Source organism: Gavia stellata, chromosome 1 (genome assembly GCF_030936135.1).
Source record: "Gavia stellata isolate bGavSte3 chromosome 1, bGavSte3.hap2, whole genome shotgun sequence".
In the NCBI taxonomy this organism is placed as follows: Eukaryota; Metazoa; Chordata; class Aves; order Gaviiformes; family Gaviidae; genus Gavia; species Gavia stellata.
The window spans coordinates 42,520,336-42,543,709 of record NC_082594.1 but is presented as its reverse complement, the minus strand read 5'-3'; positions in this window follow the sequence as shown (position 1 = coordinate 42,543,709).

The window sequence follows — 23,374 nt, the reverse complement described above, 5'->3', positions numbered from 1 at the left end:
TACAAATTAGTAGTTCTATTTCTTTCTTTCTCTCTCTTTTGGGGAATACATGCATCATCTCAACGCACCTCTAAATTTGTAGCTGACTAGTTGGAACCCAGCATTTTCCTATGTATAATGGCATTTGACCTGAAAACTTCTGAACATGCCACAACTTCATTGTGACTGGGAGTGAGCAAAAGACAAGAAACAATGTGGATAAACAGCTTAGCAGAGATAGCAGAACAGGGACAATAAAAGAGAACAGAACAGTGGGTGGAGTGTGATGGAACAAAGAGAAAGAGGGCACTACTTCTGCCTGCAATGGGAAGTAGATAGATAGATCATTATTTTTAAAAGAGGGTGAAAAAGAGAGCAAAAGAAAGACCTAGAGAGGAGACAAAATGAAAGAAAGGAATAAATAAGCACCAAACATGGGAGGGACTGGAAGCAAGAAAAGTTACTAAGGCCAAATTTTCCCTTCATATTAAATTAATTAACAAAGGCTGCTGAATGTATCAGTACAATTAAAAACTCACTTGTACACCTCCACTAGTAAACTAAGTGTATCTGGAATTGTTCACTAACATTGTGTGATATGGATTGGCTCATATCCAGACTGTGATGTTCCTTTACCTTCCAAGACAGAGTGGCAACATCCGAATTGCCTATTATTAAAAATGTTTCCTTAGTCCTCAGTGATGCCTGAAAACAATCAAGAGTGTTTACATGAGCTAAAATTATTCTATAGAACTTCTTAATAATTTAGCAATACAGATGATAGCATCCCCATGCACAGTCACTTTCCTTTGTATTGTTTAATTTACTGGCACAGATTCAGCTACAAGATCTATGAGATTCTCTCTATGATGAATCTACCATGAAGCAGATAAAGACCTTCAGCCACGATACAGTGACCATTTACACACCTGTGGCCTTCCTGTACAGGTAAAGAAAGAGGCTCCAGTGGTATTGCTAAACTCAGTAGTGTTATGAACAGGTTTATAGGAAGAAGGTTTTAAAAACTAAGCTTTATATTCTACCCTCAATTGCAAAGTTCAAACAATGAATAATATTCTGAATGAGAAAAGGAAAATATCAAATATTTTCATATGTTGAATTAAATTTGCCTTAGGAACAAAAATACTGTTACTATCAAAAACAAAATAAATAAAAAAACCCCTATTGTGAGGAAATATAAAGTTTTTCATAGTCTATCACAATAGTGAAAAGTAAATCTCCTGAACATGGTAAAGAAGCCAAACTGTAGAAAACGTTCACAAAATAGTTGACAAAATAAAACCACTGTTTCCATCCCTCTGTTAGATTAAACGAGCTTCACTTCATCTATGGCTTATCAAAATATACAATGACATAGGTGAAATTAGCTACCAATGCATTAACTCCCTGCGTTACACAACTCTACAGGAAGTTCTAAGCAGCAATTTCCAGTGTCTGGGCAAACACTTCATTGATTTCCCTGGAGCCCTGTGCTAGTGTGCCTTGAAAATTGTTTCCCTATACAACTGTATTGCAGGATCAAGACCTATCTCAATGTTACTTGTCTTCAGGTTCTAAAGATACTAGTTACCTCTCCATTTTTTAAATTATTTCCTCTAGTGGTTTCCTCTAGCAGCACAAAACTTCAGCCAGACTGCACTGTAGATAATTTAGGAGTACAAATGAATAAATCTTTTGGAAGTAGAAACTGAATGAATTTTGTCTTTCGGGGTCTATGTAATAAATGAGTGATCTGAATAGGTATAATTCATCAAATTAATTAACAATATATTTTCTAATTTAAAAATTGGAGCAGGTAATAATCAACAAAATTATGCAAAATTTAAAGCAAACAGAAGACATGTTTTAAGAATCCTGCCTGTGAAAGAAGAAAAAGAAACATACCAAATGACAGAAACCAAGCAAATAAGGCTAAGTCCCTACTTTTACCATTTCCATTTTAGACATCTTTTACTGTTAGATATTTTCCAGTTGCTCATATTCTAGAATTTACTTTTGTGTTTATAGAAACTGGATGTATATTTTCATTTGAGTCTGATTTTTGCACTTCTGGCCACTGCACATTAGGATTTTTCATGCCTTTCTACAGCCATCATAAGATACATGAGATATGATTAAGTAAAGTCAAGTTGAAGACTTGGATTAAAATTATCCAAAGGGTTAAAAAAATGTGTTCTCATCACCCAGGTTTAGACAGATAGCTCTGACAGCACCAAATCCTGCATAAAGAAACTCTTCAGTGCAAACTCAGCTGTCACTACCTGTTCAGCCACTTCCATGCCACTGTAAACTTTCACTCTCTATTAGATATCTAAACTGGCAGATGAAAAAAGCCTCTGATTCAGATTTTGCATTAAAATAATGAAAGTTCAAAGCACAGCACAAACAGCTTAGTTTCAGATGACAGCCTCTACTGTGAGAGCTATGTGCAGGAAGTTGTACACAGAATGAAAAAGAAGATAAATCTCTTGTAAATTCTAATTTGTCCACTCCCCCCATACCTCTGCCCTCAAAGATTGCTTTCTGCTAAGCACAGCTGAAGGATATTGATATGCACATTGCAGCCTGATGGGATAGAGAGGATGTGAGCATTTCCATAGAACTAGTCCACATCAAAAACTAATAGCAGCCAAAAGTTTTTGACAAATGTAGGCCATCAAGGCAAAACCCAATACAATTAACCATTCTACAGCTGGTACAAGTTCGCAATTGCATTAGCAGGCTGAAGAGAGAGTCCTGCTTTCAACAAGTCTCACTACTGTGTGGGAAATCAACTTTAAAGAGACAAGTATTTACATGTTAAGGGTAAATGTAGAGTTAAGCTGCTGCAGTGACCATATTGCAACGTAGTGTGGTGTTAATACTAACACAAGTTAATATGGATATCCATGACAGTTCAGCACCACATCACATAACTTGTCTGACTACTTTTACAAACCATGTGGATCTCTACACAATAGGTAGAAGAGGGAGGGAGCTTGCACGATTTTTGTCTATATGAGTTAATTAATAATTAAAGGACTGTATCTTTCCATGCCTTTCCAGTCAGCACTTTTAACAGAGGAAAGATTAGGTCATCAAAATGATATGTATGTGGGTGCCAGAAATGAGTATATAAACAGATATCTCAGGGAGAAATCTGCTATAAACTGTAAGCATTTGCATCTCTGATGCATCTAAAATTATTCTAGTGATACTGATAATTTCATTTTTTATTTTGTTATCACTGAACAAATTACTGCAGACTGTTCTGCTAACATTAGCAAAAAGCTCAAAAAGATGCAATGACTTTTTGAAATATCTGCATAATTGGTTCAAATTCAGAGCAGCATTATTTGGCATTGCTTAGGTGAGGACAGTGATGAAGCCAGCAGACCTGTTCCAGTTACTGCTAGCTCTTGAGATTTGAAAGGCCACCCACAAAGCTGAATATCAATTCACAAGTTATATATAGACTTTCCTTCAGAAGCTAGTCAACATCTTAATCAGAACACAAAACTGTTCTAACATATCCTGATAAACTCATGAAACAAATGCTAATGCGTTTCTTAGCAAATCTTTACATAGGTGTTTACAGCAATATATAACAAACTTGGTGACACCAACTTTGCTTTCAAAAGTAAAAAAAAGAAATAAATTGGACTATAAGAATAAATTCAAAACACATAAGTGGAAAATAAGGTAACCGGTACCTGAAAAAAGGCAGAAAACGTGGCGTGGCATGGCATTATTGTGGGATGGACTTGATATTAAGAGTCTTTCCTACATACCAACAGGAGAGTTTCTTAGTTTCAGACTGACCATTGATAAACTTAATTTATTTAATGCAGTAAGAAAAATTAAAAGGCACCCTACCGAACAACAATCATACAAAAACCCAACTAGTGTTGTCCTTTCCTACTGTTTAAGAATACTGAAGATCTTTTACTCCTTATAAAGGAAATAACTGTCTTTCATATTAAGCTTCAATACAGAAAATCAGTTTAAATTACTTTGACAAGGACGTAGCTTCACTATCCACAATTAGGTCAGCTCACGCATTTTCAATTTCTTCGTGTGAATGTCAATTCAAGCTCTGCACATAGCTGATAAATCTCACAGTACCCTACCTTTCCTAGTAATAATGCCTTAGGCAGGGCCTGTGCAGACAAGAAGAAAGGTTTAAAATACTTAATACAATTTCCCAAGTTTTCTTATCTCTTCCCTTAATACGCTGCCATGCTTTGCGATTTTCAAAGCCCACATGGTTTTCAGTCCTCCTTGTGAACATAGAGGTTATACTTAACCAAACAATACTGAAAGGTGTATCTAAGCAACTAACAAAGCTTCAATTTGCAACATCAGGCTTTAAATACTGGAAGTTGTCTACTCAGAATATACAACAAACAAAAACCTCCTCCCATTACTAAAATACTTGGCTGGCATATTTGAATAATGATAAACTTCTGAAGATGTTACACTGTTCTCAGACTTTAATTTTATTTTTTATCAAAACCAGAGACAATATGCTTTGCATATATTTTCTTTTGGTTTGCATTTTAAACTGGATCGTACAACATGATCTACCAGTTCTTAGGATCAATACAATACATGCGTAACCTTTTTATTTATGCTTATAAACCCATAGTACTTATTCAAAAAAGGAGCAGGGAGAAAAATAAAGATCAAGAACATAGGTAATTACTCAGAAGTTCCAGTTTTATGTATACAGAAAACCAATCTTACTTCCTCCTCCATGCCTTTTTCTGTCTCTCACTGAGGCAGAAATCTATCTGTTCTAAACTGTTCATTTAAATTAACATATATTGCAATATTTTAGTATATGTTTCAATTTTTCTTAGTTAATAGTTCAACTTAAAGTCAAACATCTATCACCACAGTAATTTAGTGTGAATTCCCACATCAATGACACATTTTAAGGGCATATACAGTTCACAGTTTTCTGAATACCTCTTGAGTAATTTATATCTTATTTAAAGGGAAGTAGGAGTTGGGCTGACATTTGATCAGCAGATGATGTATGCAGCAGCCCGCAATATATGTTTAAGAAGTACAAAGATTCTTGGAAAAAAGACTGTAACTTTTATTTTTAAACAGTCTCATATTTTCAGATTGGAAACACAATTCCATAAGAGGGGATTTAAGACAGCAGTATTATTACCAGTGGAACTACTTTAACTAAAAGGTTAATTCATTGTGGAAATATCTTCAGGAGTTAGTGGGAATGGCCAGACACTGCAAAACCTCTGTGGACCTATTGTTGTTTTCTTTGACACATTCAGTCCCTCTTCCTCCCTGCAGGAATTAACATATAGTCCACAAGCCATAAGCAGTATTTTTCATATATGACTACAAACCTCTGTTCTCTCAGGGGTAAAAGGCTCTTCATTTTTGGTTGTAGGAAAAGCTATGATGCCTGCAGGAATTTCCTAACATTAGGAGCACATCTTTTCTGCAGAGACCTTGAGGCATCAGAGTTTATCAAGAATTTTGCTATTTTCTTGAATGGAGGCTTTGTGGTACAGTTGCATAGAAAGGCATTTGTATTTTGGGACAAAGACAGAGAATAGTGTTTAGTGGTTATTTGAGGGTTGAATAGGGCACAAAACATCATTTTAGGAAAAAAAAAAATAAAACTGAAAAAGAAGGATGGCAGGTGACTTGCACAGGGAAAGATTTAAGTTTACTAGATAAGGAAGATGATAAAATAGCAATTTAACCTAGGAACTTGTGTCAGATGCCTTGGAGTTTACTGAGAAGATTTCCCAGCAATTGGCATTAGCAAAATCTAGGTAAAGAATGTGCCAAAGCCTATAATGTCTTGAATGCAGGTAGGGCCTATTTTTACAAATGTAGAGAATGATTCTTTACTTCAGAAAACTAATTTTAATCGGTTTAGCAGGTCATCTGCCTGCTAAATTATTCAGTCATCATCTTACTGAAAGATTAAATGAATGCTGTTTTCCAATACATTTGAATTAAAGTGCTACTTTAAAACATAAACTAGTTGAGAGTCATGTTATATAAGGTTCTTCTCAGCTTACAGCAATACTGAAAAAATAAAATGAGGAGCAGTGATGCATAAGCTCAATATATTCTTACAAACTAGGGGTATGTTAGCTTTGCCTTGTTAAATATTTCTTAAGCAATTTTTAATTGACAACATATGTTGAACATCACATAGCAATGTGTGCAAAGCACTTTACATCTGTCATAGCCTCCTGAAGCTAATCCCTCTTTAATGTGCTAGCTTTCTTTGTATTGCTGCAGGCTTTGTTTCTGTTTACTGTCTTCCAAAAGAAAGGGGAAAAAAACAAGTTAGCTGTCAGTGAGAACAGGCTTATTTTACAAAGATTTTAATTCTATTAATCTTTTGACTGGGTATCTGCTAAGAAATCATTATTACCAGGGACAATGACTTACACAGAAATAAAAAGTCAAATTCCATTTCTTTCAAGGTGAATTGTATACTTTGACTGAGCTTCCAGAAGTGCAATTCCAGAACTCACAGAAATGTCATCTTTCGATGGATTTTGCTTTACTGAAAATAAAACAAAAAACAAAACAAAGGTGAACAATTTTATCTGATCATTTTTCTGTAATATTCAACTTTTCTGTTGAATATGAATTTTAGCTACCTACTATTTTTGTGGCTTTATAGTAGCTACATTTCTGTAGTACCCTACACAGACATGGGCTTTAGACTCTGTCTGTTCAACTTTATCCTCATCTGTTCTGCAACCTTAGTCAAGTCACTTACCCGTATCACCCATTCCTTATTTGGAAAAAAAAATTACCAATTACTATTCTCCTACACACAAAACTGTTGAGATTTATACATGAAAAACAGTGTGAAGTATAAAGTTTATTACAGGAAACATTTTCTGTATTTCTAATTTATATCTGACATTTGTTTATAAAATCATCACAGGATATGGGCAAAAGGCTACCTCTTTTTTAAGTACTTAAGGTATAAAAGGAATGTGCTTACAAAAGCCAGCATGTGAGGGAAAGCTCACACAGAAAATAGCTATCTTACAGCAGTTTAAGCTATGATTAAAATAAGCCAGTAGAAAAATCAGTCTAATTATTATCTTTTTTTTTTTTTTTGGGGGGGGGGAGGGTGAGGAATGAGATGTTTCAAAATGTCTAGGACACTAACACTCCAAACTGGAGGGAGAGAGAACCTTTAAAGAGACCTAATCATACAGGAATCTTATATCCAACATTGCATCATGGAATTGGCTGCTTGCAATGTGAAGTATCCAAAGAATTTGGAAATTTCAGGAGTCCTGTCCCACACCATCTTTCCTGGGAAGCAGCTAGACACTAAGCTTGGAAGCCCTTCTGTCTTAGACAGACTCCAGGATGGCCAGGTAGGCAGGCTGCCAAGAAGTCAGGGAAATGAGGTTAGCTTTCATTATCAGACAGGATTCACTGAAATCAGACTTCAATAAACTGTCATTTTCTGGCAAAACTCCACTGAAAATCTCCTGATCAAACACAGAACAACACAAAAAATTCATGGCCAATTCTGAAACACAGGTATAAAACTCCTACCTACTCATAATGAGGAACACTGTTTAAAAAGATGAAGTGTTGAAAGTTTGCTCCAGTTAAGTCCAAATGATATCCCAGAACAACACAATTTACACATAGGCTCTAAGCAAATGCCTATAAATTGCAATTTATGTGCTGTATCTGTATATTTCATAATGTAATGTTGCATGCTGGTACTTCAGATGGGTAATAAACTGGAATTCCGGAAAAGAAAAGCACGAAGAATGCCACTTTGAAGAAGTTTTCTCATCTGCTCTTTTTATACCAGGAAGTTTTTCAGAGACCATAATAATCAGAAACAGCGAACTGAAAATAAGCTGGAATTAAATAACACAAAAATTAAGATATTCTGGTTTATACCCAGTTTAATTTATTTCGGAGCTGGACCATCAATTTTTTCCTTATGGGAATTACGAGAATTATTGAAATCCCCATGTAGCTATTTCACATCCTACATAGCAGATCAGAATTATTTTTCCTGTTAGCACCACTCCCAGCAGCACTACTGAAGCTGCCTGTACCACATACTGTAAGCACTGCTGACTGGATAACAGATTTTGAATACGGTATGAATCTTAGTCACAATGATCCAGAGACAAAGACAGAGACAAAATAAAATGGAAAAAGAACCTGATAATATCACTCTGGTTGCATACAGTGTGAAAACAGGCTTGGGTTATGTTAATTTGTTACCATTGCAATGGAGAGATACAGGCTCTTTAGGAAAGACAGGAAGGGAAGATGAGGAAGGGGAGTTGCCCTTTATGTGAAAAAGCAGTTGGAGTACATGGAGCTCTGCCTGGGGATGAATGAGGAACCAACTGGGAACTTACAAGTTAGGATAAAAGACAGGACAGGTAAAGGTGACGTTATAGTGGGTATCTGCTATAGGCCACCTGACTGGGAAGAATGAGTGGATCAGGCCCTCTACAGACAGGAGCAGCCTCAGGTTTGTAGGCCCTGGTCCTCATGGGGGACTTCAACCACCCTCATGGAGGGTGTTTGGGACAACACAGCAGGACATAAGCAATGCTGGAGGTTCCTGGAGTGCATTGATAACATCCTCCTCCAAGTGACAGAGGAGCCAACAAGGACAACTGTTCTGCTGGACCTCATACTCACCAACAAGGAGGGGCTCATTGGGAATGTGAGGGTCAAACGCAGCCTTGGCTGCAGTGACCATAATATGGTGGAGTTCAGGATCCGGGGGACAGGGAGGATGATGAAAAGCATGCTCACAACCCTCGACTTCAGGACAGCGAACTTTGGGACTCTGGCTTTTTCAAAGATCTGCTCGGAAGCATCCCATAAGATAAGGCCCTGGAGGGAAGAGGAGCCCAAGAAAGCTGGTTAGTATTCAAGGATCACCTCCTCCAAGCTCAAGAGAGCTCCATCCCAATGAATATGAAGTCAGGCAAAAATGCAAGGAGGATGAACAAGGAGCTTCTGGCCAACCTCAAACAAAAAAGAAAGAATACAGAGGGTGGAATCAAGGACAGGTAACCTGGGAGGAATATGGAAACATTGTCCAAGCATCCAGGTATGAAGCTAGGAAAACTAAAGCCCAAATGGAATTGAATCTAGCCAGGGATGTCAAAGAAAACAAGAAGGGGTTCTGTAAGTATGTAGGCAACAAAAGGAAGACTAGGGAAAACGTGGGCCCATTGCTCAATGAATTGAGGGACTTGGTTACACAGAACATGGAAAAGACAGAAGTGCTGAATGTCTTCTTTGCCTTAGTCTTTACTAGCAAGACCATCCTTTGGGAATCCCAGGTCCCAGAGACATGGGAGAAAGGCTGGAACAAGGATGTACCCTTGGTGGAAGAGGATCAGGTCAAGGAATAGATAAGCAAACTGGACATAGGTAAATCACAGAATCATAGAATCACAGAATCAGTACGGTTGGAAAAGACCTGTAAGATCATCGAGTCCAACCTGAAAAAAAAAAAAAGAAAAAAAAAAAAAGAAAAAAAAAAAAAAGAAAAAAAAAAACAGCAAAAAAAAAAAAACACAACACCAAAAAACCCACAAAAAAAACCCCACAAAACCCACGCCACACAACAACAATAACAAGCCACAACCCACCCAACACCACACAGCACCATGTCCATCAAGCTACATCCCACAATGCCACATCCACACGCTCCTTGAATACCTCCAGGGAGGGTGACTCTACCACCTCCCTGGGCAGCCTATTCCAGTGTTTCACCACTCTTTCAGTAAAGAACTTTTTCCTAATGTCTAGCCTGAACCTCCCCTGGCGCAACTTGAGGCCATTTCCTCTAGTCCTGTCACTAGTCACTTGGGAGAAGAGACCAACACCCACCTCTCTGCAACCCCCTTTCAGGTAGTTGTAGAGAGCGATAAGGTCTCCCCTCAGCCTCCTCTTCTCCAGGCTAAACAACCCCAGCTCCCTCAGCCGCTCCTCATAAGACTTGTGTTCCAGATCCCTCACCAGCTTCGTCGCCCTTCTCTGGACACGCTCCAGCACCTCAATGTCCTTCTTGTAGTGAGGGGCCCAAAACTGAACACAGTATTCGAGGTGCGGCCTCACCAGAGCCGAGTACAGAGGCATGATCACCTCCCTGCTCCTGCTGGCCACACCATTTCTGATACAAGCCAGGATGCCGTTGGCCTTCTTGGCCACCTGGGCACACTGCTGGCTCATATTCAGCCGGCTGTCGATCAACACCCCCAGGTCCTTTTCTGCGGGGGAACTTTCCAGCCACTCATCCCCAAGCCTGTAGCGTTGCCTGGGGTTGTTGTGGCCGAAGTGTAGAACCCGGCACTTGGCCTTATTGAACTTCATCCGGTTGGCCTCAGCCCATCGATCCAGCCTGTCCAGATCCCTCTGCAGAGCCTTCCTACCCTCAAGCAGATCAACACTCCCTCCCAACTTGGTGTCGTCTGCAAACTTGGTGTCGTCTGCAAAATCCATGATCCCTAATGGGATGCACCTACTAATGTTGAGGGAACTGGCAAATGTCATTGTGAGACCACTTTTGATAATCTTTGGTTGATCATGGTGATGGGGAGAAGCGTCTGTAAACTGGAGGAAAGCAAATGCCACCCCTATCTTCAAGAAGAGCGAGAAGGAGGACCCAGGGAATTAACAGGCTGGTCAGGCTCACCTTGAACCCTGGGAATGTGATGGAGAAGCTAATCTTGGGAACCATTTCCAGGCACATAAAAGACAAGAAAATCACCAGGAGTAGTCAGCATGGCTTCACCAAGGGGAAATCATGCTTGACTAACTCAATAAACTTCTACAATAACTGTCCTGGTAGATGAGAGCAGGGCAGTGGATATTGTCTACCTGGACTGTAGTAAGGTCTTTGACATTGCCTCCCACAAGATCCTCACAGAGAAGCTGTTGTAGTATGGGCTGGATGAGCAGGTGGTGAGGTGAATTGAAAACTACCTGAACAACATGGTCCAGAGGGTGTCTAGTTGGAGGCCAGTAACTAGTAGTGTACCCTAGGGGTCAGTACTGGGTCCAGTCCTGTTTAACATCTCCATTAATGATCTGAATTATAGGGCAGTGTGTACCATCAACAAGTTTGCAGATAACACTAAACTGGGAGGAATGACTGATGTGCTGGAGGGTCATGCTGCCATCCATAGGGACCTCAACAGGCTGGAGAAATGGACTGATAGAAACCTCATGAAGTCCAACAAAGGGAAGTACAAAGTCCCGCACATGGGAAGGAACAACCCCAGGAACCAGTATTTGCTGGGTGCCACCCACCTGGAAAGCAGCTTTGCAGAGAAGGATGTGGGAGTCCTGGTGGATAGCAAGTTGAACATGAGCCAGCAATCTGCTCTTGTGACAAAAAAGGCTAATAGTATCATCAACTGCATCAGGCAAATTATTGCCAGCAGGTTGAGGGAGGTAATCCTTCCCCTCTACTCAGCACTGGTGAGGGCCCACCTGGACTGCTGTGTCCAGTTCTGGGCTCCTCAGTACAAGAGAGACATGGACATACTGGAGACAGCCCTAGAAAGATGATGAAGGGACTGGACCACCTCTCCTACGAGGAAAGGCTGAGAGAGTTGTGACTATTCAACCTGGAGAAGATGAGACTTAGGGGATATTTCATCAATGTATATGAGGGGACTGTGTAAAGAGAATGGAGCCAGGCTCTTTTGTGTGGTGCCCTATGACCGGTCAAGAGGCAGTGTTCACAAACTGAAACACAGGAGGTTCTGTCTGAACATCAGGAAACACTTACTTACGGTGAGAGTGACCAAGCACTGGCACGGGTTGCCCAGGGAGGTTGTAGAGTGTCTCTTGAAGATATTCAAAAGCTGTCTGGACATGGTCCTGGGCTGTAGGTGGCCCTGCTTGAAAAGGGGTGTTGGACCAGATGACCTGCAGAGGTCCCTTCCAAGCCTCAACCATTCTGTGATTTTGTGACTGTGATACTGTGACTGTGCATCAATTTGAGACAAAATGTATTTCTGATGTGCTGCAATGTCATCGCAGGTTGAGTAAAGGGACATAAGATAACTTTCATAGGTTTCCATGATTTATTAAGTGAAGCAGTTGTCCCACTCTGAGAAAAAAAACAAGTAGGATTTTTCTACCGAAGCTGCAGTCTTTGCTCAGTACTTTTACATGCAAAGTGTTTGCCCAGGCTGTGGAGTTTTCACACTTGCACTAGTTTGCATCTTTTCTTAGATTTTGTTAAAGGAGTAGCAATTACATCAAGAAAATATAGGATCTAACATGAAATTGGAGAGATTACTGCTACTGTGCATGTAATGTATTGTTTCAATTTACTGTTTCAGTATACCTATAGTTCATCACCAATCTGTTTCCTTTGAAGCAAAAGAGGAGTTTGTTAATTAAAATAGAAGCAGGACTGACTGCTTGGAGAGTGTGAGAATATTTTTGTCATCATTATGCCCGCCTTTGTTTCCCTTTCTCTCTACAGCTGAAATAAAGGAAAGAATGTGTTAAAAATCTGATATTGTGATGGGAGGTTGCAGATATTTATGGTAGTGTATGCAGGCCTTTGGGAATTGAATGAGGCCCTCCTACCTAAGAAATTACACTTTGCTGAAGTGAATGGAATTTTCGAGTACCAGATATTTGCTTTAAACACTGAATCCCCCCTGGAGGGAGAAACAGAAGAACAATGTGAATACAAGTTTTATTAAAGAAGAGAGCAGGTGGAAGACTAAGAGCTTAGTTCCACATGTATTTTCTTTGGAAGTGAAGCTAATTTAAGAGGTCTTCACTCCCTACACAAATGCACACCTTGTTCCCCCACTGCTTGTTCTCATTCACCACCCTCTCTTTTGTGCTTCTAAAAACATTTGTAAGGCCATAATGTAGAATAGATCCCTGAAATGAACTGTATTAATAAAAGAGTCTCCAAGATTTGTTACATCAATGATTAGGTTTACAGCAAAGCGTTACAAATAGTTGCACTGCAAAGCATTACAAATAGTTGCACTGCTACATTGAAGAAGTGATGAATTCTAGCATAGGGCCAGGAAAGAGAAAATGGTGTTAGGAAAGTAATCTTTTAAACCACCTTTGCCACTGAAGAGTACCTGGAACTGCACTCAGGAAACCCATGGGGAAAGAAAGGGTTCGCAGGAGTCCTATTCTGCTTTTCAAAATAAAGGCCCAGTGCAGTCTGGGCATTCTGACTTCAAGACTTTGGCTTAAGATTAGATGTCTAATAAATGCTGGTTTGTTTTATTATCACTATTAGATCATGCTAAATCGTCTTTACGAATGTTCAGTTCTTGACTGGAACAGTTTAGGTCTCTTTGGTGGAACACAGAACAAATTGGGATGTTGTGTTTCATTCTCTTTATAAAAGACAAAACACATTTAGTCGGACCCGCATAAACAACTGTATAGAGCCCTTGATCCAGGGGAAGATTAAAGGGAGCTGCAGAAAGGTCTGATCCTTGCATAAAATTAAAGAAAAAAAAATTAATTATGTCCAAAACACAAGGAAAATAAGTGTTCCCAACCCCTAAAAGAACTGGAATTTGAGTATAAAGCATAAGTCACCAGTTTATCCTTTCCCTCCTTTCCCTATTTTTTATTGCAGACATATTTGGCATCAACAGACGATAGAGTCAGATATGAATAATTCAATGTGCCATAAGTAATGCTAGTAGTACTATAAAATGTGGTTACTTTATTCTTGATAGAATGCAGTACAATTACTACTTCTATTTTGTTTTCAAATATTAACAAACCCTGACAAAATACAGATTTATTTCACATCATCACTGTATATGCATATTAATAAAACAGATGAAATCTCAAATCTGGACATAATAGTAAGGACCAATAAAATACTTTCACCAAAGCAAGTATATTTGCTGACAGTATCTTTGTACAGACATGTTAGCAAAAGAGATATCCAAGCAAGAAAAAAGTCAATATTTTAAAGTCCTTTTAAAGTTAATTTGGACAAAAAAAGACATCATATGTGTACAAACTTTAGTCAACATGTGCAAAAGCTTTGGCTGTTCTGCTTTAAAAAAAACCCACATCATTTCCACCCTTTTCCATATAACATCCTTTCCACTCTCCACCTGAGCTCACTTTCCCGTGTCTTTTACAGGAAGGGGACAAACATAATACCCTGTTAAGGTCACACAGTGAAGCCCAGAGATTCTGCTTTCAATTCACTTCTCAATAAAGGAGGAGTGAAGTTTTTGTCTTTTTAACAAATTATATTTCTAGGATGATTATTAGTAACAGTTTCTTATATGACTTTAATGTGAAGTTTTGTGATTTGCTTGAATGTAATTTGCATTAATCCTTTCTGCATCACCTGATGACTAAAAAAACCTGACATGAACAGATATATTAAAAATATGCATACAATTAACTTCCTCAAAACATTTTACACAAAATGTTAGCTACAATGCCATAACATATGAATTAAATAAGAAACCCAACATAATTTGGTTTCTTATTTAATTAAAATATCAACATATATCAAGATATTTTCAAAGCAACTTAGAAAAATCTCAACAAATTGCTGCCTTTACTCATTGCCACCAAAATGCAGCAAAGATTTCCCTTATTTCCACTAAATAAGAGACTGAAATAACAGGATATAAAGATGTTAAAGGTGAAGTATAGTCATGTAAACAGAAAAGAAACATTACCATGACCTTGTCTTTTTCTATCAGCTTAACTTTTCTGAGTGAAATCTTACAACAGCATGCAGTCTTTTAGACATTATCACCACTGATTTTCTCAGAAACTTCAGCACAATGGCAAAGAGACCTTAACTCACATTGGTTTTCAATGCATCTTAGCTTTCTTGTAAAATGAACTCTCTTGGGCTTCATAGCAAGTTTAAATTATAATAGTTTGACTGCTGACTATTACTGAAACAACTTTAAAAATTGTGTGTGTTGCTACAAATCTATTGGTCAGATTTACAGCACAGTGAGGGAAGTTATTCTGAAAACTAAATCTGTTAGTTTGATCTAATCCAAGTCTCATATAGAATAAACGTTCATCTTTTGCTCACTCTCTTGATTTTAAAAAAAAAAAAAAAAAAAAGATAAAGAAAAGAGAAGACCCTGCAGAAAAGACAGAGAATTAAAAATGGTAAGGTAAAAAAAAAAGAATAAGACAAATTGTCTCAATCACCCAAACACTTAATAACTCCAGTCAGTTCATATCTGGCTTAACAGTAAACTTTTCAAATTACATAATGCTAACAAAACACAGAATCAAGTCCCAGTGACACGTTAGAAGACAATCATGTTACAGCACAGACAGTGAAATACAATGTCTGATTATCCCAACTTTGTTTATCTTGAGAAGTATAATTAAGTGACAAATTATCTTATTCTATAGATATTCAATGTATAGAAATTCTTCAATGTAGTAATTTTTTTCCTGGAATCTCTTCTAGTTGCAGATGTAGAAGGAGAGAAAACAAATGTACCCCAATATGGCACCAGGTTTGCTCAAGGCTCTCCTAACATGTCAAATACGTGCAATGAGTTTTCAGTCACTTCTGTTTGTCATAGCTATCCTACCACTGACAACTGACATTTTGTACAGGCAGGTGTACACTTTTTTGATGGCTGAAGTAAGGGATGCTTATGGTTTTCTTTGTCTTAGGTAAGCTGTATTCCCCCTCTCTTCCCACTCCTCTTGGTTATCAGGCAAACAAGGTTGCCACCAGACTAGACAAGTGTTTTGACTGTTTTACCATCATCTTGCTGAGTGCTGTGAGAAAAGTTTTTGTCAGATTATTTTTTTAATTTGAGAAAAGATACTTCCCTGAAACGCAGGGAAAGAAGAACCCAAGAGAAAGATTCTGTCTTCCAGTACTGCTGTTGAGACACTATGATCCTGTGCTACATGAAACAATAGAATATAAGTTTGTACCTAGATGTTCCCCAGAAAATGCAAATAGTTGTTCTGGTAAATACTCTTGAAGATACAAAGCCTTGAGACCTGGCACTGGAGAAAAAGGCAAAATCAATCAGAAACTACATTTCTGATAGGCATGAAGGTTTATAGGAAGGTAAACAATGCAGAACTGGAAGTTTTTTCCCATTAAAATTTTATATTTTTTTAATAAGTTTAAAAATCACAAAAATAAGGAAGAGCATCCTTCTGAAAATATTTTTGTTCAACTTTGAAAAATCTTTAGAAAACATAGACTTCTGTCTTTTGGGTTTTTTTCCAGCTTCTGAGCTGTTGTTCAAGTAGTTTATGACACCAGTAATTTTTGAGACAGTTGCATCTAAATGAGGGTGGAGTGCTCATTTAAATCACTATTTGAAAGGAAAAAATGGCTAGGATACTGAATTGGAGTTCTTTGAGTGTAATCAGAAAGGATTTCCTGTCATTTTGGAAAGTTCCTCCTTAAATGAATATGCCTTAGGGCAGTTATCTTGAGTGCTCATGGATAACAAGACAATACTGATCTATCTGTTCAAATTATGAAGAAAACAACCAAAACGGGTGATGACAAAAGATGTGCAAATCTTTAAATTTTGTTGGAAAGGTGTTTTAGTTTTGGTGGTTTTATGGGGTTTTTTTGGTGTTTTTTTTTGCTGGCTAATGTGCTAAATTTTGGGAAGAAACCAATGAATTAAACAGCTTTCTCACAGAACAGTTAGGTAAAAAATGCCTTCTCTTGAAACTCAGATTTTATTGCTTGGTCCTTTTCAAAATGACCACACCTGTACTTATGTGAATCAGGCAAAAAAAAAAAAAAAAAAAAAAAGGTGGGGCATGGCTAAGTAATTGGGTATCTGAGCCAGAAATATTGGAGGGCGGGGGGGGCACAGGGAAGAGGGTGTCTTTCCTAACGGTTATGTTCAAGTTCAGGTATATTCTCTTTATTCTCAATTTTACAGGAAAAAGTGGCAAATAATTCTGAAAGCGTGGATTGTAGTTGTGCTTGTTTGATTTTTCTTTTCATCACAAAACTCCTTTTCAGGACTTAGTTTCAAATGTTTCTGTACTTGATACTTGTGCTTGAATCTTTAACACCTTGAGAACAGTGACTAAGATTGTGGCTTCATAGGATGGCTACACAGTAGGGGAGTCCTCCTGTCCCATCCCACCTTTCCCTCTCACTTTCAACACCCTTGTGCTCAACACTCTGGTGCTCGTCAGTAACATAATGTTGCTGATTTTCATTTAGTCCCATAACTAATCAAAGGACTAAACATGCAGCAGGGCTGAAATAACAGGACCGTGAAGCTAATAGCAGAAGGGGGAATTGGATACTTTTTCAATGCAATTAGATCAGCTCAACTGTCTTCTCCAACCTCACATTAAACTTATAGATCACTTGCTGGACAACTCTGCAGTAAATAATTGATTGTGAAGGTTCCCCCATACCACAAGATTTGTATACTGTCAGTCCCTAGCAAAACCTTATTTAAATGTTCATGATGGCTAGTGACCAATAAAACACACTGATGTGTTTTCATTTTTGTTGAGTGGGACAAATGGGGAAATGCAAGTGCTTATAGATGTAGAAACAGCTTTTACAAAGACTTATTATCCTGATTAACGAGACAGCAACCTCATTAAAATCAACCTACTAGAAGTAAAGTGCTAATGTGCTAATCATGTGCAAAGTTAATAGACTTTCGTACTAGATGAATAAAGTGCAAGGCATCATATGTACCTGCTCCAGCTAGGTCTGTGTTTCCTGACACAAAAAAGGTAAGAATATCGAATACTAATTGCAGGTCTGTTTGTAACTATCAGATTAAATTACCCTGACTTTTTAGGACATAACTCCCTGTTACCAATTAGGTCTAGGTTGTAACACTACATATTAATTACATTTTTTTTATTTACTAGCTAAATTGAGTTTAATAATCTGATCCAAGTCTTCAGGATCTATTCAATAATTGTAATGACTGTTACATAATTTGAATGAAGTGACAGTTTTTCATACTTTTGGCTTTCTTTTGGCATTACAGAATGTATTTGGCTGATTTTCACAAGTCTTGATGTGTTACAATATATTCCCTTAACTTTCAGCGTGTTTGGCTGGAACAGAATAAATACAGTCACATCAATAATATTAATGCAGACGAGTATGATATGAAAAGAAGTCATAAAACCAGCTTGGAGAACAGTTAGTTTAGCCTCCAATTCTGTTGCATCCAAAGATAGTCAGGTAACCAATAATTTTGTAACTAACTCTTTGTTTAGGGAATCTTAATACCTTTTTTTTGTTTCATCTTTAGCAACTGCTTCCCCCCCCCCCCCAAATAAACATATCTTTCATGTTCATCTTTGAAAGCTTCTCTATTTGTACACAAAGAAAAGAGTTTTCTCACTATCTGTAAGAGAAGATGACAGTGATGTGATTTTGGATTCTACTTGCCATGTGCCATAAGAAATGGAAATGTTCATCCGAAGCATAAAATATCCATTCATCACTGATATATGACTACCTGGACTTTCTATTTACAGGTGATTTCATGTTTAAATCTTCATTGATTTTATGGAATAAAGCAACTTTTACATTCAGTTCATTTATAGAGCAGAAGAGGGTTAAAGTAGTTTTCCTCAAGGTGGATCAAGACGGACCTTCTGAAGAGCAAAAGGTTAACTCTATTTCCACTAAAGTTGTGTCTAAACAATTATTTTCTATTTTAGACAGAAGCAGGTGGTGTGTTTTACTTTGCAGCCTGCATAAATAAATCAAGAAGGTCAGATCTGAAAAGTTCACAATAATACTGAATACATTAGCACCTACAAAAGCATTACTGGGATTAACCATGAGGGCTATAATAATTATACTGATAAAGAAGAGAAAAATTAACATGACAACCATACCTTTTTTCTGTAAGTTTCTAGTTTTTAATATACATGGTAAGTTCCCTGTTAACTTGCTTTACTTTTTACTATTTACTTCATTTAGGAGTGGAAAAGAACAACCTAAAGCAGGAAATGTATATCTGTTCCTAACCTGTACTTGTGTTATCCATTTGACAGGCACTGTTGCACATCAAAATTTTACTTTTCAAGAGAGAAGACAGGCTCCATGACATCATGTTTTATCTATAAATTTTAAATCTATGCCTGAATGATAACCGAGCAGGATAATTGTTATTTTTTTAAAGAATGCTGTAAACTCATGTACTGTACAGTTACATATAGATTTCTTGGGGAAAAAAACAAGACATAACAAACCTTACTGGTTTTACATATAGACAGTGTCACATCTGTGTAATTATCTGTTGGTATCAGAACTCTGTAGGACTGAAATAATCTGAACTTATAAGTCTGTGTTCAAAGAAAAATAGCTGGTCAGACAAATTTAATTACAAGGTTTAATACTCATTTAAGCTAATATAAATCAAAACAAGAAACAGTACTATCATCATTGGTGAAGTTATGAAGCAGAGAAAAAATTGTTATGTCCTACACATTTATTTCTCTGTGTCAACATTTTTAGGAGAGTAAAAAGTTGCTGGAGTAAAAAATTAACAGTCTGAACTGTGTGATCCCTGAAAATTATCAGTATGCAAACTTCAAAATTGCTTTCCCAATTATTTTGTTTCTTTCCTTAAAAATGCCTCCTTTATATCTATTATAGAATGCACTTCTTTGATAACATAAATTGGAAATTCATTGGCCTGATTTTAGGATACATTTCATTTTGATTTGGAGACTCCTAAAGATCAAATACTTAGAAAATGTGTGTCAAAGTTTACACTTTTAAGTTGTTACTTTTTTCTATTTTGCATTGTAAACGTGTTCTTTTTCCTCCTCTTTCCTAAAAGTACAGAATTCCTGTGCAGGACTATACAGATTAAAGTAATATTATTGCCACTATTTAATGCCAATGGTCTGTGATCAAGAGCCAGTAAAGATTTTAGATACCTAAAGTAGGGCTTCAGGTGTATTGTAAGTCCCATTTTGAAAAACCTTTCATAGTTACCACATGATGTGCCCTACTTTTTTATTTCATCTTTTCATGTCCTTTGAACTGTATTTCTCCATGTATTTAAAAGTGCTCCAGCCTGTTTTGCAGTTTAGTCTTTATAAGTGAAGTGTAAGTATCCTTCTCTGCAGATACTCAAAACACGCCTGGACTCATTTCTGTGCAACTTGCTATAGGTGAACCTGCTCTGGCAGGGGGGTTGGACTAGATGATCTCCAGAGGTCCCTTCCAACCCCAATCATTCTGTGATTCTGTGATTCTGTAAATACAATGTGTGAGTTGCCTCATAGAGGCACTTTGTCAACACTATCAAAAAATTTAGCAGTGCAGTCCCAGTTCTCAGTCCCTGGATTGCCAACACTATAGAAACTTGTTCACTTCTTGACTTTTCTTTGTAGTGACAAAACTCCCTGGAATGAAAATCCATGTGTAGCTGTGGACACAGTTTACTTCAGACCCTCTCCAGTAAGGCAGGGTAGATGAAGACACACTATCTGAAAAGGCCTCGTTCCTCCATTTCTACACATTCTTCCAAAACATTCCTCCAGTCAATCCATCATGTCACACTCTCAATCTCACACTATTTAGAAAAATATTTTGCCGACTACAGTGTTAGCCCTACCATCATTTCAAGTACTGAACTACATCAAAGAAACTTGCACCAAAGAATAATAAGGGACCAGACTTAACACAGGGCCCAGAAACTTTCAAGTCAGTTAGGTCACACAGTAGAGAAACAGTCTGTTTTAAAAAGGGCTATCCCTAGGCAGTGTGAATACATATTGTTTTGTACTACTTTGCCTTGGGACAAGAGATGATTGTCTGGAGCAGATCCATCTGACATGGTCAATGTAGCCATGAGCTATGTAAATATTGCATACATAATATATCCTGGTATAGTTTTGGCCCATCCCAAATGACACACAATGATACCTGGGCATGAGTGAGAACATAATATTGGCCTGCGACCGTTTCCCATAGGCAGCCTTGTCCTATGGAAGAAAAGACTGGTGGAAAAATTATGGTGTGCTACTTAACCTCAAGACTAAAGAATGCTCACTAAGCTACTATATTTAGTAGTACAGACATAGTGTAAGTGACCAAATATCGAGTTCAGATTACAACATTCATCATATTCTTCTTAACAGAGTAACTTAGCCAAAGATAACAGACTCCAAGTGGAGCTTCCTCTGTCATGCTCATCAAATGTGTGACACTATGTGTCACATATAGGACTTCGACCTACCAGATGTCTGCTGGGAATACAATACAGCAGAGAGGAAACAGGCCAAGAGGTTCCTGGAGTGTGTGGAAGATAACTTCCTGACACAGCTGGTGAGTGAGCCAACCAGGGAAGGTGCCCTGCTGGACCTCTTGTTTGTGAACAGAGAAGGCCTTGTGGGGGATGTGTTGGTTGGAGTCTGTCTTGGGCATAGCAATCATGAAATGGTAGATTTTTTGATTCCCTGAGAAGTAAGGAGGGAGGTCAGCACTGCGACCTTGGACTTCCAGAGGGTTGACTTTGGCCTGTTTGGCCTGTTTAGGAGCCTGGTGGACCGAGTCCCTTGGGAGGCAGTCCTGAAGGGCAAAAGAGTCCAGGAAGGATGGACATTCTTCAGGAAGGAAATCTTAAAGCTGCAGGAGCCGGCCATTCCTATTTGCCAAAAAACAAGCCAGTTGGGAAGAAGATGGGCCTGGCTGAAGAGAGAGATTTGACGAGAACTCAGGGAAAGAAGGGAGAGTTCATGACCTTTGGAAGAAGGGACAGGCAACTCAGGAGGACTACAAGGATATACTGAGGTTAAGCAGGGACAAAATCAGAAGGGCCAAAGCCCAACTAGAACTTAATTTGGCTACTGCTGTAAAAGACAATAAAAAAAAGTTTCTATAAATACATTAGCAACAAGAGGGGGGAAAGGAGATTCTCTATCATTTATTGGATGCGGTAGGGAAACATAGTGACAAAGCATGAGGAAAAGGCTGGGGTACTTAATGACTTCTTTGCCTCAGTCTTTAATAGTAAGACCAACTGTTCTCTGGGTACCCAGACACCTGAGTTGGAAGACAGGGACAGGGAGCAGAATGAAGCCCCCGTAATCCAAGGGGAAATGGTTAGCGACCTGCTACACCACTTAGACACACACAGATTTATGGGGCCAGATGGGATCCACGCAAGGGTACTCACAGAGCTGGCAGAAGTGCTCACCAAGCCACTTTCCATCATCTACCAGCAATCCTGGCTAACGTGGGAGGTCCCAGTGGACTGGAGGTTAGCAAATGTGACGCCCATCTTCAAGAAGGGCTGGAAGGAAGACCCAGGGAACTACAGGCCTGTCAGTCTGACCTCAGTGCCAGGGAAGATTATGGAGCAGATCATGTTGAGTGCCATCACGTGGCATGTACAGGACAACCAGGTGATCGGGCCCAGTCAGCATGGGTTCATGAAAGGCAGGTCCTGCCTGACTAACCTGATCTCCTTCTATGAGCAGGTGACCCGCTTAGTTGATGAGGGAAAGGCTGTGGATGTTGTCTACCTGGACTTCAGCAAAGCCTTCGACACTGTCTCCCACAGTATTCTTCTGGAGAAACTGGCTGCTCATGGCTTGGACAGGTGCATTCTTCTCTGGGTAAAAAACTGGCTGGAGGCCAGGCCCAAAGGGTTGTATTGAACGGAGTTAAAACCAGTTGGCGGCCAGTCACAAGAGTGTTCCCCAGGGCTCAGTGCTGAGGCCAGTTCTGTTCAATATCTTTATCAATGATCTGGATGAGGGGATTGAGTGCACTCTCAGTAAGTTTGCAGATGACACCAAGTTGGGTGGGAGTACTTGGGTCACAACAACCCCATGCAACCTTACAGGCTTGGGGAAGAGTGGCTGGAAAGCTGCCCCACAGAAAAGGACCTGGGGGTGTTGACTGACAGCCGGCTGAAGATGAGCCAGCAGTGTGCCCAGGGGGCCAAGAAGGCCAATGGCATCCTGGCCTGTATCAGAAATAGTGTGGCCAGCAGGAGTAGGGAAGTGATCGTGCCCCTGTACTAGGAGCTGGTGAGGCCGCATCTCTAATCCTGTGTTCAGTTTTGGTCCCCTCACTACAAGAAGGACATTGAGGTGCTGGAGGGTGTCCAGAGAAGTGCAACGAAGCTGGTGAGGGGTCTGGAGCACAAGTCTTATGAGGAGCAGCTGAGGGAACTGGGGTTTAGCCTGAAGAACAGGCTTTAAAAAGGTGAGAAAGAAAACTTGAGGGTTCTGAGAAATAGACTCCATTTACTAAAGAAAGTCTAACAGCCATTCTGAAGGGAGATATTTAGAATGACTAAAGCTGCCAACTCTTCATGGGTGATTTAGTTAAAAAGGCATGCTGGATGTTTAGATGATCACCCTA